Source organism: Hyperolius riggenbachi, chromosome 1 (genome assembly GCF_040937935.1).
Source record: "Hyperolius riggenbachi isolate aHypRig1 chromosome 1, aHypRig1.pri, whole genome shotgun sequence".
Taxonomy (NCBI): Eukaryota; Metazoa; Chordata; class Amphibia; order Anura; family Hyperoliidae; genus Hyperolius; species Hyperolius riggenbachi.
In genome coordinates, this window is record NC_090646.1 from 183,010,735 (window position 1) to 183,024,413 (window position 13,679).

General features: G+C 41.0%; 1 pseudogene; it reads right to left on the bottom strand.

Annotated features, from left to right (window-relative positions):
• Window positions 1-617: 617 nt before the first annotated feature.
• Window positions 618-724, bottom strand: LOC137532777 (U5 spliceosomal RNA; annotated as a pseudogene).
• Between the last annotated feature and the right edge of the window lie 12,955 nt (window positions 725-13,679).

Genomic DNA, 13,679 nt, shown 5'->3' on the forward strand with positions numbered 1-13,679 from the left:
CAGAGTATATTTGAATGAATAATAAAAAAAAGAAAATCTCAATTAAAGTGATCTGTAACTCTGACATAACATTAAATAAAAATGTGTTTTCCTACTTTTTATTACTCATGCAGTTATCATATTTGCTTTTGTGCACACGTAATGTTGTCTGTTTACAAATTACAAGTTTCCAAAGTGTAGTTTTTCTTGCCCTGAAAGCTGGCATTGCATTTTATTCTTTTTCTTTTATAACTGCTTTTATATTATATATTAAAATCTTCTAATGAGCTATTCTGAACACTTTGTGCGCCCGAAGCAGAGACAGTTTCTCAGAGAGCATTTGTTTACATTCCAGTGTTGATATATTTGTGTTTATATACTGTTATCTGCAGTTTGGATGTAGACTTGAAGCTCAATAGCAGGACAAAGTGCTTTTTTTAACCATTTCAGTGATGTTCTGCTAGAATTTTTTTCTGGGATAGTAGCTTTCAAGCTGTAAGGAATCTTTTAGAGCTAAGTAGCAATGCAGACTTTCAGACCACTTTAAGGTTACCACAATATTTCTATTTATTGTAGAAATTCTCTAAAACACATTATAAAATCAAATGATAATATAATAAAACACACCCTTATACCTCCACTCTAGTTTTCAGACATGCAAAATAAAACTCAGTTTTCTTCCTCTCCACAGAAATCTTTAGCAAAAGGTGAAAGATTTGTACTTTCTGAAGTGAAAATAGAGTATTTCTTATGTCTGTATAACAAAGTGGGTGGTGTAAGGGTGTGCTGTATTATATGATCATTTGATTTTATAATGTGTTTTTAGAGAATTTCTATACTAACAAGTTCCGGAAAGTGGTAATTAAAATCTACGCCATGCTTGGGGCCTATTATCCCTGCCAGGGCATAGATTTCAATTACCATGCCGCATGCTCCCGCTGATAACACCCGTCGCGCTGCACTCCCGTAGCTGCAGCCTACTCACTCTGCTGTCGGCATGACAGCAGAGCTCCTTGAGCCAGTAGGAGCCAATTTCATTGGCTCTTGATCCTGTGATCACTGTGATTGGCTCATCGTAGGCAAGGAGCTTATGATATGAGCTCCTGACTGGCTCACAGAACTCTACTGTCATACTGACAACAGAGTGAGTAGGCTGCAGCTGTTCACTGTTCTTCAGACAAGAGATACATTAGTTAATTCGACCTAATGGCCTCAATTCACTAAGCTTTACCAAACACTTTATCAAACGTTTGATAATTTACCTCATGGGTATAATCTAATTTTTAATTCAGTAAGATGTTATAGATTTATTGAACGTTTTATCGATAAAACATTCGAAAAATATATAACACCTTAGTGAGTTCAAAATTATATTTTACCCATGGGGTAAATTCTCAAACGTTTGATAAAGTGTTTGATAAAGCTTAGTGAATTGAGGCCAAATGTGTACAAAATGACAATCAACTTATTCAAGTCACAACCTGACTATTCTGTTGTCTTTACAGCTATCAGCAAAACATGGAAACACCCATTCCACTGAGGTTGTGATTGAAACATTTTAATAAATCTGCTATCTAGGGAAGTAGACATCAAACTAACTAGTAAAAGACTTTTAAAAAAATGTAAAATATTTACAGCTAAGACCTAATATTGGACAGTACATTTTTAAATACCTTTGCAGGACGTTAATGCCCAACTAAAACATCTTCTAAATTCCATCTATACTATAAATGGAATCAGTTAAAAATGAAGCCTGAGCCATCTGTATTAAAAGGGCGCCTCCATAGACTTCAATGTTACTTCTGCAAATCTCGGCTACAAGCTGGTGAAAAGGGCACCCGAGTTTTCATTTCTACCCAGTTTTCAGTTTGGCTACAAAAGGGTGCTCCTTTGTAGTGGAGATTTTTGATTCGGCTACAAGGTTTTTCATTCGCCTACAAAAGGCACCCATTTATAACCGAGATTTTTGATTCAACTACAAGGTTTGGCTACAAGGTTTTTGATTGGGCTACAAAAGGGCACACTTTTATAGCCAAAATTTTTTATTTCGGCTACAAGGTTTGGCTACAAAGGTTTTTGATTTGGCTACAAAAAGGTGCCCTTTTACAGTCGAGATTTTTGATTTGGGGTTAGGCACCACCAGGGGTGGTTAGGATTAGGCATCACAAGCAAGGGAGATCTTACTGTTAGGCACAACTGGGGGGAGTCTTAGGGTTAGGCACCACCAGGGGAGGGTTTTGTGTGAGAGTAGGGAGAAGTTAGGTCATAGTAATCATCATGAAGATCTTAGGGTTAGGCACCACCAGGGGGTCTTAGGGTTAGGCACCACCAAGGGGGGGGGGTTAGGGTTAGGCACCACCAGGGGGGTCTTAGGGTTAGGCACCACCAGGGGAGGTCTTAGGGTTAGGCACCACCAAGGGGGGAAAGGGTTAGGCACCACCAAGGGGGGATAGGGTTAGGCACCACTAGGGGGGTCTTAGAGTTAGGCACCACCAGGGGAGGGTTCTGTGTTAGAGTAAAGAGAAGTTAGCTCATAGTAACCACCAGGGGGGTCTTAGGGTTAGGCACCACTAGGGGAGGGTTCTGTGGGAGAGTAGGGAGAAGTTAGGTTATAGTAATTACTTCTCGGCTATATCACTTTTCTAGGCTATATCCAGCGCCCTTTTATAGCACAACACATTTTGCCTATAACAGCATCATTTTTTATAAACTAAAACTAGCTTCTGGCTATGCCAGGCACCTTTTGTAGCTGATTTTGGCAATTGTCTACACCAGCCGCCATTTGTAGACGAATTTGACATTTCAGCTACACCAGGCGCCCTTTGTAGACGAATTTGGCATTTTTATCTATATCAGGTGCCCTATTCAAATGTACGCACTATAAATATTTGTTTAAAAATGTATTATTATAGTTGTTATGTGTTTCTATAGTGCTGACAAATATAGTGTGGGCATCTCTTTAAGAAAAGAAAATGCAGAATTCCAACGCATCGCCACAACTGCCATTACCGCCGCATGTCGGGAACCTGGGCCACCCACTCTGCCATCTCTATAATGGCAGAGTTCCTGTGAGCCGGTCAGGAGCTGCTTTCATTGGCTCCTGACCGTGTCTATCAATGTAACCCAATGGGAGTAGCTTACATTGACAGACATGGCAAGGAGCTAATGAAATCGGCTCCTGACCTCCTCACAGGGCTCTGCAGTCATAGAGACTGGCATGGCAAGTGATCTACAAAGGGAGATGACGGGGAGACAGCGGCGAGATCGGTAGAAGCAGCAAAAAGGCGGCGGATGCGCGCAGTGGTGGTGAGTTGAAATCTAAATCTAAAGTATGTGGTAAATAATAGCAGACTCTAATGTCCATCACTGACTAAAGACTGCTGGAAGGCAAATGCATGGACATATATTACATCTTTCCTTGCTTTTTTGCCAGAAGATCTAATGACTCTTTTAGCTACCTCATATACGCTACACTGCAAACACTAACTGTATAACATTCTTTCATTGTAGCTATAGAACAGTATTTTTATACCTACTGTGGGGTTGCTCTACAGGTAGAACATTTTAAATTTAGATTTTGGCCTTTGGGAATTACGCGTTTTTTCTTTATCAGACTAATTCTACAGGATTTTTGTTCACTGGTTATTTTTTTATGCCTATAAACTGGCTGCCATGAACTGGAAAAAATGATTTATACCTAATGGACATCCTCAATATATTATCTACTTGCCACCGTCTCAGAGCGGTCACAGTCTCAAAGTGGGTGTGGAACTAGTGGCACACTACCGATACCCCCATCACTGTGTACTGTACTGTAATCTGATTAGCATTACATAGTGCAAGGTAAAACAAATCATAGTTCCTGATTGATTTTTGACAAGAGAAATATTAAAAAACACTCAGCATACTTCTCTTAGTATATGTTTAGCTGTGTCAGACATTGCCCTTCTCCCTGCTTATTACACACACTGTAGTTCAAATAGTTTTTGCCTCTTCCAAAGCTGCTGCTAGGTTCTTGACTAATGCCTGGTACACACCAAGCAATTTCCAATCCTGTCAGATAGACAGGTCGAATCAATTATTTACCAACAGGTCCGATCTAATTTCTGATTGATCAGAAAAACGATTTAAAATCAGATCGGACCTCTCAGAAATAATTGATTTAACCCATCTATCTGATGGGAAATTGCATGGTGTGCAGCAGGCATAAGATAACTGCCACCACTCATATTACACTGAAGTCTTGTTTTTTATATTTTAGAAATATTTTCATACTAAGAGTAAGTTATCTGCAGCCTTAGTTTATTTGAAAATCTTTAACTTTATATTTAGTCATTTTAGGGGCCTGTTTACAGTGATTGCGGTGGTAAGCATCAAAACATAATGCACAACTGGCCCGCAACCTTTGTAATAATGGATCTAGTGCCTTCTAATGGGTTACTTTAGATCAGTGGACTATAGCACAGTGTGTCATGATAACACACTGCTGCATGCATTTTGTGTGTTGTGCTGTGGGCCCAGAACGTATTAGTTGTTATCAGTTGTCAGTGTAAACCCAGACTTAAAGTGAACCAAGCATAATTTTTAACTCCCAGGGCAGCTCGATAGCAAATTAAAAATGCATTCTAAAAATGTGGTTTATTATAAAAAAAACCCTTTCATTTTACCTCATCTTTTTACATTTAAGGGTTAAAATAGGCACCTCTTCCATCCATGAAAGGACCTGCTGAGAGAAACAGATAATGGAAAGCAGATAAGAAATCACCTCATTAGACTTAATTGACTACAAACAAACCCTGAGTCTTCTCCACTGTATTTCAAACAGCAAACATTAGTCACACTTGAAGAATTTCACACCTAGCCTGGATAATCGCAGTGGAAAAGTAGCAGGGGGTTGAACGTCTCAAACATGGCAGCCCTTTCAGCTATTTGAAGCCAGGAGCTGCTTAGATCCCTTTTAAGAGGAACTTTAACAAAGGTCAGGATTAAACTTCATCTTACAAATTCTCTTTACCTTTTCTTGAATAGATTCCCAGGGATGCCTGTATGCCTGATATTGTGGGGAAACCCCTCCCCCAGTGTGACAGATTTCTGTCTGTGAACCTTGTTGCTTTTTCCAACTGCCAAGCAAGCATTCTCTCCCTGCATATACATATATATAAAAAAATGTTTAGCCTATCACATTGTTAGTGGGTGTGTTAAAAGGTAATAGCAGCTAGTGCTGTCTGTTTTTTTTCATGTCTGCCAGTAGTAAAGATGATAATCAGCAGGCTCAGAGTGGACAAACAACATGATGGAATTACACATTGTGATTCAATCATTTCTTGACCAATTTTTTATGTTTTAACTCCTCTCTTTGCAATGTATTGATTTATTTTTTCCCTACTACTACATTTTGGTAAAGTTCTTCTTTAAAGTGTTCAGCCAACTTCCAAGATGAGTTCCTCATCTTCTTTTCCACCCCTGCACATCATAAACAAGTGCGCATATTACTTTCTCTGTCTAAAGCTGGACATACACTATGCAATGCAATTGCTTATGCTGTTATGCAGAATACATTTGGTAAGGCTAGATAAAGATTGTATAGTGTATGGCAAGCTTTCATTTTGACCACATCGGCTTCATACTTATAAAGGTGTGATTCAAACACAAGTGAAACCAAAAGATCAGCAAGACAGACAGGGAATTGGCATTGTTCAAAGGAAAAAAAAAGTATGGAAGCCCTCTCCACAGAGTCACTTTAAGTACTCTAAAATCACACACAAGCTAGTTAATATAAAAGGCTATAATATATTCTGCTGATCTGCTCATTCAGAAGCCATGGAAGTAGTCGTGAGGGCCAGAGACCATAACACAGAAATCACGAACAGCAGCTTTTCAGAGAATAATTGCAGGGTCTAATGAAAATAATTACATTTTATAATAGGCTTTTTGATTTCAGCTTGGCATCCCTGAAAGCTGTTTGGGCCCTTTTGTGTGATTAGATTTACACTCTTAAGTAAACGGGGGGAAAAGCAGTAGGAAAACAAAATCTTACCAAAAGTCTCAGGCTTGAAGACAGATAGTCAAAAGTGTCGTGTATGTTTGAAGTAATAATCAATTTTCCAGGTATAACCACACTCCACGTACATTAACTCATGTCCTCTCTCTTGTCAACTCACACGGGCAGGGACCTCCTCTTGGGTTTTTTATTCTTGTGTAATTTACCATATGAGCATGCACTAGTATTGATGATGTTTCAAACCACACATCAACAATCTATGTATTTGTATTGCTGGATGTCCTGTTTGGACAGAGTTTTGAATGCCTTGCGTATCTATGTTCCCCACTATTTGTTGTGTACAGTGCATTTTAGCACTATATAAATACAAAATAATAATACTGTATTTGTGTTATTACTATAGAGTTATGCATCTCCTCAGCAGATACTATTTCTCTTGCAATGTGCAATGGACTGGAAGATAATTTGGAATAAATTTGCATTTTCATAATGAAGTGGCATTCCATTCATTGTGTTAGGTCTTCAGTCCCTGCTGACCTTCTGCAGGAAGGAAGAGGTGTTACCCAGTAGTGGGATCTAAGTGACCACGGGTCTTCACCCCCACTCCCTTGAGGGGAGTGCAGGAACTACACCCCTTGAGGGGGATGTAGAGCTTCGCTGCCTAGTGCCCACCAGGTCACTACTAGAATTACCTCAGCGAGTGGTCAGGAGAACAGTGACGCTAATTGTGGAACAGACGTGGTCAGATGGTAGCCAAAGGTCCAGGGCAGGCGGCGTTCTACGGAGGTCAGGGTCACAAGCCAGCGGTCGGGGCAGGTGGCAAACAGCAGTAGTCCAGAAACAGAGCCAAGGGTCAGGGCAGGCGGAGATCAGCGGAAGTCAGGGTCACGGGCAAAGGTCACAACGGGAAATAAATCAGAAGAGTAACAGCAGGAACAACGGTTCACCAGACACGGGTCGCCAAGCTGTTAAAACGAGCAGCACTGCAGTCAAGGGCAGTGCTGCTTTTATACTGGACATTGGCGCCAAAATTAGCGCATGCGCAGAGCGCGCGCAATACTTACGCGCGCACAACACCCTGCGTGCGTGTGCATACCGCGCAATGCCAAACACAGAGCAGGAAGTGAACAAAGAAGACCCAGCAAGACCCGCACGTGCGTACTAAAGAACACGCACGAGAACATCGAGGCGGGACGCCATGGTGAGTGTGACACATTGGCAGTGTAATGTAGATTATATTTTTGTTTTCCTGTGAGGTCAGGGCACCCTGGGGCTCGATGCCACCCTGCGGAATCCCATTTACAGGCACATGAGAAAGGACAGGCACAGGAAATAAATATTGATCTATTTTTTTTTCGTAACGAACAACCCCAGAAATACTTGTCTGTGAAAATGCTAACTAGGTTTTTATTATTTCCAGGAAGAGAAATGAATTTTCTGTGCAAGAAATTGTAACTTCTTCAAGGATTTCTTAGCACAAATAACAATGGATTATATTGTTTTTTGACAGAGCAGGAAAGGGGCAGTGGGATTAATAAACTTGATGATATTTCATGCCAGGCAAGAATGAATCTGTATTATTATTATTTGAGGTGAGGAAATTTTAGTGCCACAAACATTTTATGGTACAAGTAAGGTCAAGCGTCTCATCCTCTGTGAATGTATGTGAAATAAATACTGCTTATGTAGTGTACTGCCATAGGTGGAGATGTGCAGATTGACTCAGCTAACCTGAAGCTTAGGATGCATAGCCCAAATGTGAAGTTAGTTGTCAAATGAAAGTCATTTAGACAAAGTGTGCTAAATAATTCATACCCACGGGAGAATCTTAGAGAATCCTACATACCACTGCACTTTCTGCTAATGGAGATCACCAAATAGATAACCTTAATACTTAAAGAGGAACTGTAGCGAAAATAACATAATCAATAAAATTGATTATTTTTTACAAAATTCATGTATAGATTATTTAGTCAGTGTTTGACCACTGTAAAATCATTCCTCGCCCTGATTTACATTCTGAAATTCATCACTGGTGGTGACATCTTCTGTCAGGATTCTGAGTTCTACCAGGTGATCTGTACAGAATGTGCATTACTACGAGTTCTATGCAGAGAGGGAGATACTGCTTTCTTGACAGTTGACGTTATTTCCCTCAATGCAACGAGGTTCAGCAAACTGTCAGAACCATGGTCATGATATCGCACTGGGGGTGGGTTCATCACAATATTATCCATACAGACCCCCCCCCCCCCCCCCCCCCGATGGCCTGTTCGAGAAAAGGTAAACATTTACCTTTGAAGTTCTATCCTTGGTTAAAGTTCCTCTTTAAGTACATGGACATAAGAGTTATTCTCAACTGAATATGCAGTAGCTTCACATCAGAAGTCCAAAAACTATTACATCCATCTCTTACTCGTCAGCTACATAACACACTCCTGTACCCTCTACCACCCTGACCATTTAATCACCATTTTCATAGTAGTTGGATGTTCTTCTGCAATCAATGTAACTTTCACCTAGCCCATATCATGATATATGAATCTGGCGACGGGCTCCTTAGCTGTCTATAGTCTTCTACGGTATTTCCATTCCTGAATTTCTCATGCTTACTTGACTTTTTATGCTGTGAAATGTATATCAGGCCTATACCGATTTATGTAACAGCTGTGATTGCTTATTCACTACAGTTGCTTTATATTGTCTCTTCAGTTTTTTCAATCAATATAATTAATTAAAAGCTACAGTATCTAAGTGAGTACACCTCTCGCATTTTTGTGTTGGCCACTGTGCTGCAGCTCCATTTCAGTGTTGGCAATCTTCTTATAGGCTCAGCCATCTTTACGTAGGGCAACAGTTATTTATTTTTTTCAGAGAGTTCTCTGCCATGTGATTCCATGTTGGACTTGGCCAGTGACCAGTATGAGAGAGTGTGAGAGCTATAACACCAAATCTAACACACCTGCTCTCCATTCAGACCTGACACCTTGTAACGCTAACAAGCAACATTTTTTATGGGCAGAATTTTGACATTCTTCTCTAAGTGTGTACTCATGTTTGTTGTCAGTGGTTTTGACATTATTGGCTGTATATTGAGTTACTTTAAGCGGACATCAAATGTATACTGTTATACTTGCTGTACACGGACTACATTGTATTAAAGAGACTCTGTAACAAAAAAAACATCCCCTGGGGGGTACTTACCTCGGGAGGGGAAACCTTAGGGTTCCAATGAGGCTTCCCCCTCCCCTGTAGCTGCAGGCTGTCCAGCGTTGGCTCCCCCGAAGCTTGCTGGAATCCTCCCCTGACAAGTCTGACAAGCGCTGATAAGCTCTGAATTATTTACCTTCCCTGGCTCCAGCGGGGGAGCTGTTGCGGCTCTCAGCACGGGGATAGGCGGAAGTAGCCGATCTCCATCGGGTCCGATGTACTATGCAGGTGCAGGAGATTTGCGCCTGCACTGTAAAGCGGACCGACAGCGATCGGCTATTTCCGTCTATCTCCAAGCGGAGAGCCAATATTGCGCCTGCGCTGGAGCTGGGAAGGTAAATATTTACATCCCCGGTATTTGGAGGGGCACAGTGAGACCACCGTGGGACACAGGAGGACTGGGGAAGCCTCAATCGGATCCGGAGGCTTCCCCCAACCAAGGTGAGTACCCCCCAGGGGAATTTTTTCTCGTTACAGGTTTTCTTTAAAGTGTCACATCTTCAGTGTTGTCTAATGAAAAGATATAATTATTATTATTATTGATTTATAAAACACCAACATATTCGTGGCGCTGTACAAAGTAAGAAACGAATATGGGGTACATAATAATACAGACAATGGTCTACACCAATATACAAGATACATAATTAGTGACAAAATCCAAAAATGATACAAAATACAGAATACAAAATACAGAATTGGTAATGACAGTGATAAAAGTAACATGATGAATAAAATGTATAATGGTTTCCAATACACAAAAGGGGGAGAGAGCCCTGCCCTTGCAAGCTTACAATCCAAAGGGATATATAAAGATTTAATGCAATATTTACAAACGTGAGAGTTGTACTCACTTTTATGATAGACACACACACACACACACACACGCACGCACGCACGCACGCACACACACACACAGACACAGACACACACACACGCACGCACTACAGTATAGCAGGACTCAAAACATTTACATGGAAAATATCATCTTAAAACCACAAGTTTGCAGCCTGATTATGTGAACATGTACTGCATATCTCATCAAAATGTACAATCAGAATCAGAATCACTTTATTCGCCGAGTGCACTGTTGGCGCCCCCGGAATTGGTTGTGGTACACATGGCAATGGCAGAGAGCAAAAGACGTAAGACATACATACATACATACGTGCATTACAGGTATATATGCATAGCACTGGTGCAGAGTGCATTGTTACAGGCGAGGGCGGCGAGGCCAAGAGTCATTGTAGGCGACTGGAGAACTGAGTTGTACATGGACTAAGCTGTAGGGGCCCAGGTGGGGGGAGTGTTCAGAAGGAGGACTGCCTGGAAAAAAAGGTGTTTTTGTGCCTCGTGGTTCTGGAGCGGACTAATCTGAAGCGTCGACCCGATTGGAGGGGCTCAAAGAAGTGGCTTCCTGGGTGGGCGGGGTCTTGGGAGATTCTGCTGGCTCTTTTCATCATTCTGGCAGTGTAAAGGAGGTCGAGAGGGGGCAGAGGCATGCCAATGATATTTTCTGCAGCGCTAATTACTCTCTGAAGTTGATACTTGTCGCTAGCGTTGGCCCCCGTATACCAGACGATGGAGGAGCAGAGGATGGACTCAACTGTTGCAGAGTAGAAACTGTTGAGCAGATCACGTGGGATGCCAAATTTCTTCAGCTGGCGCAGGAAAAATACCCTCAGCTGAGCATTTTTCTGGATTCTGGTGGTATTCTGACCCCATCTTAGGTCACTGGTTATGGTGGTGCCCAGGAACCGAACACTTGGTGCCCTTGTTTGTTGTTGTTATAATTCAGTAATTCTTAGTATTACTGTAGTACAAAATATTACAGGCAATGGTATACACTAGTGTACAGTAAAATGAGAAAATCTAACAAACATTGACAGAACCAAAGAAGTATTAATAGATATATTTACAAATATTAACAGACAATGCAACACATTTTAATGGTGCATACCTTTTATAAATACTCTTCTCAATCAGTACAGTGTAACTGAATCTGACAGCTTGCTTCATTGCTATTTCTAGTACAAAGCAGAGCTATACATCACTAACCCTGACCCCAAGCCGGCTAACATACATAAGGATCTTGTTTTTCTGGAGGAAGCTGTCCTTTGTACCTGCACATTGTCTGCATACTATATCTTGATATATTTATACTCTCTTATTGTCACCACTTCCATGATACTCTTTGTTCATTCTTTTATTGTCCCTAATTATTATTGGAATACTTGTGTCCTTTAAACAGGTAGTCAGACTTTATTTTCCGTCAGTTCCTCAGTTGTCATTTATTAAGTATATCTACAAGGGTCATCCAGTAAAATAACAGCCATTTTCAATTAGTCAATTAAAGAAACACTATCAAACCAAAATGACAAATGTACAAATGTGCTAAAATGACAATGTACAAATAATGTCTAAGTAGCTGTGTAAACATGTTCCTATTTTTTATGTTAAATATCAGAGGCAAAAACTGTAATCCATTGTCTGTAGATTTTAGTTTAGTTGGGATGTCTCATTTGCATAGGTGAATCTCTGCAGTCTGACATGCTAAGAACAGTGTAATATTGAAGCCGAGTTATATGCAATGACTCTGGTGTCAGGTTTCACATACTATTACAAATGTTTATGTTGCACATAAGATACATTTCCTCTGCTTTCTGCAGACAGCTCAGTCACAGAGAGACAGCTGCTGAGAGCTTTCTCTCACACACAGGGTTAACAGATGCATTGTGAGGGAATCCCCCCTCCCTTCATGATGCAGTCCATCAGATTTTGGCTTCACTGAAGTGTGAAAAGAATTTGATAACAGTAAACAAAGATCAATTCCTATCTCAAGTGAAAAAAAACAAACCATTCCTCTAAGGAAACATTTTATTTTAGACACACTGGCCCCTATTCAATTTACTTTTTCTCCTAGGTGATATTTTCACAACTTATCAATTATCTCCTAGGAGAAAAAGTGAATCGAGCAATTTATAAATCTCTATCTATCTATCTATCTATCTATCTATCTATCTATCTATCTATCTATCTATCTATCTATCTATCTATCTATCTATCTACAGTATCTATCTATCTATCTATCTATCTATCTATCTATCTATCTATCTATCTATCTATCAGTCTATATACACAGCATTAATGGTGCCTTCCCAGATGCACAAGCTACCCAGATAATGGGCAGTAGTGCACCATGCACCATCGTGTATGCTAGCTTTTGAACTTTGCATTGCTAATAAACCAGACAGACTTTTTCTTTCTTATCATGAGGAGAAGTCATGATTTTCAGAAAGAATTTTACATTTTGATTTTTGAGACCAAAGGACATTTTCCAGTTCACCTCATTCCATATGAGATGAGCTCAGGCCCAGAGGAGTAGGCTGTTCATGTTGTTTTTTCTTTGTATCACATAGTTTTAACTTGCGTTTGTGGATATGGAAGTGAAGTGATTTTTTTAATATATAAAAATAAATAAACATTGGTCAATCATCATTACCAGTAACTATTGATATTTTTGGAGCCCGTAGTGCTGTATAAAGACACATATTTCATATAAAATATGTTATAGTACAGTAACACCTGCTGTATGCTGGCAGCTTTCACTTTATCAGGCTACAGGGTCAGGGATTGCTAGTAAATGTGCGATTTGTGACATTAGTGAATGTGCGATTTGAGACATGCATTTGTGCACAAGGTCATGCAGAGCCACTTATTTCTCATAAATTAAGCAATCAAGCTATTTCATACACTGCAACAGACCGCTGCTCATCATGGCTCTTGTCATCAAGCCCTGCCTTGTATAACTCCTTCACACAGTAGTATACACAGTATCATAACAACAACAACAACAACAACAAGATGTTTGCAAAGCGCTTTTCTCCATGAGGACTCAAAGTGCACAAGCTTGTCTCAGATCAGTACAGGGGAAAAAAAGTAATGTGATCATAAATGCCAGACTAAACAGGTGGCTTTTCAGTTTTGATCTAACCACTAACCGGACCATGCGCTGTTTTAAAATGTCCTGTTGGTCCCTATTAACCACTTGCCGACCAGTGGATTTTACACTGATCGGTGCTGCGTGGGCTCTACAGCCCGCAGCACCGATCAGGAGTCCAGCAGGGCGATCAGACTACCCCCCTTTTTTCCCCACTAGGGGGATGTCCTGCTGGGGGGGTCTGATCGCCGCCGGCCATCTGCGTTTTGCGGGGGGGGCTTCTCAAAGCCCCCCTCCGCAGCCATTTCTGCCCTCCCGCTCCTTACCTCCCTCCCTCTCTCCGTAATGCGCAGGACGGAGTTCCGTCCTGCGCATTGTAGGATAGGCTTCAGCCTATCATATGCCGGCGATCCCCGGCCAATCAGAGGCCGGGGATCGCCGATGTGCCTGACGGCGCTGCTGCGCAGCAGCGCCGTATGATGTAAACAGCGGGGATTTCTTCCCCGTCTGTTTACATTTTGCCGGAGAGCTGCGATCGGCGGCTCTCCG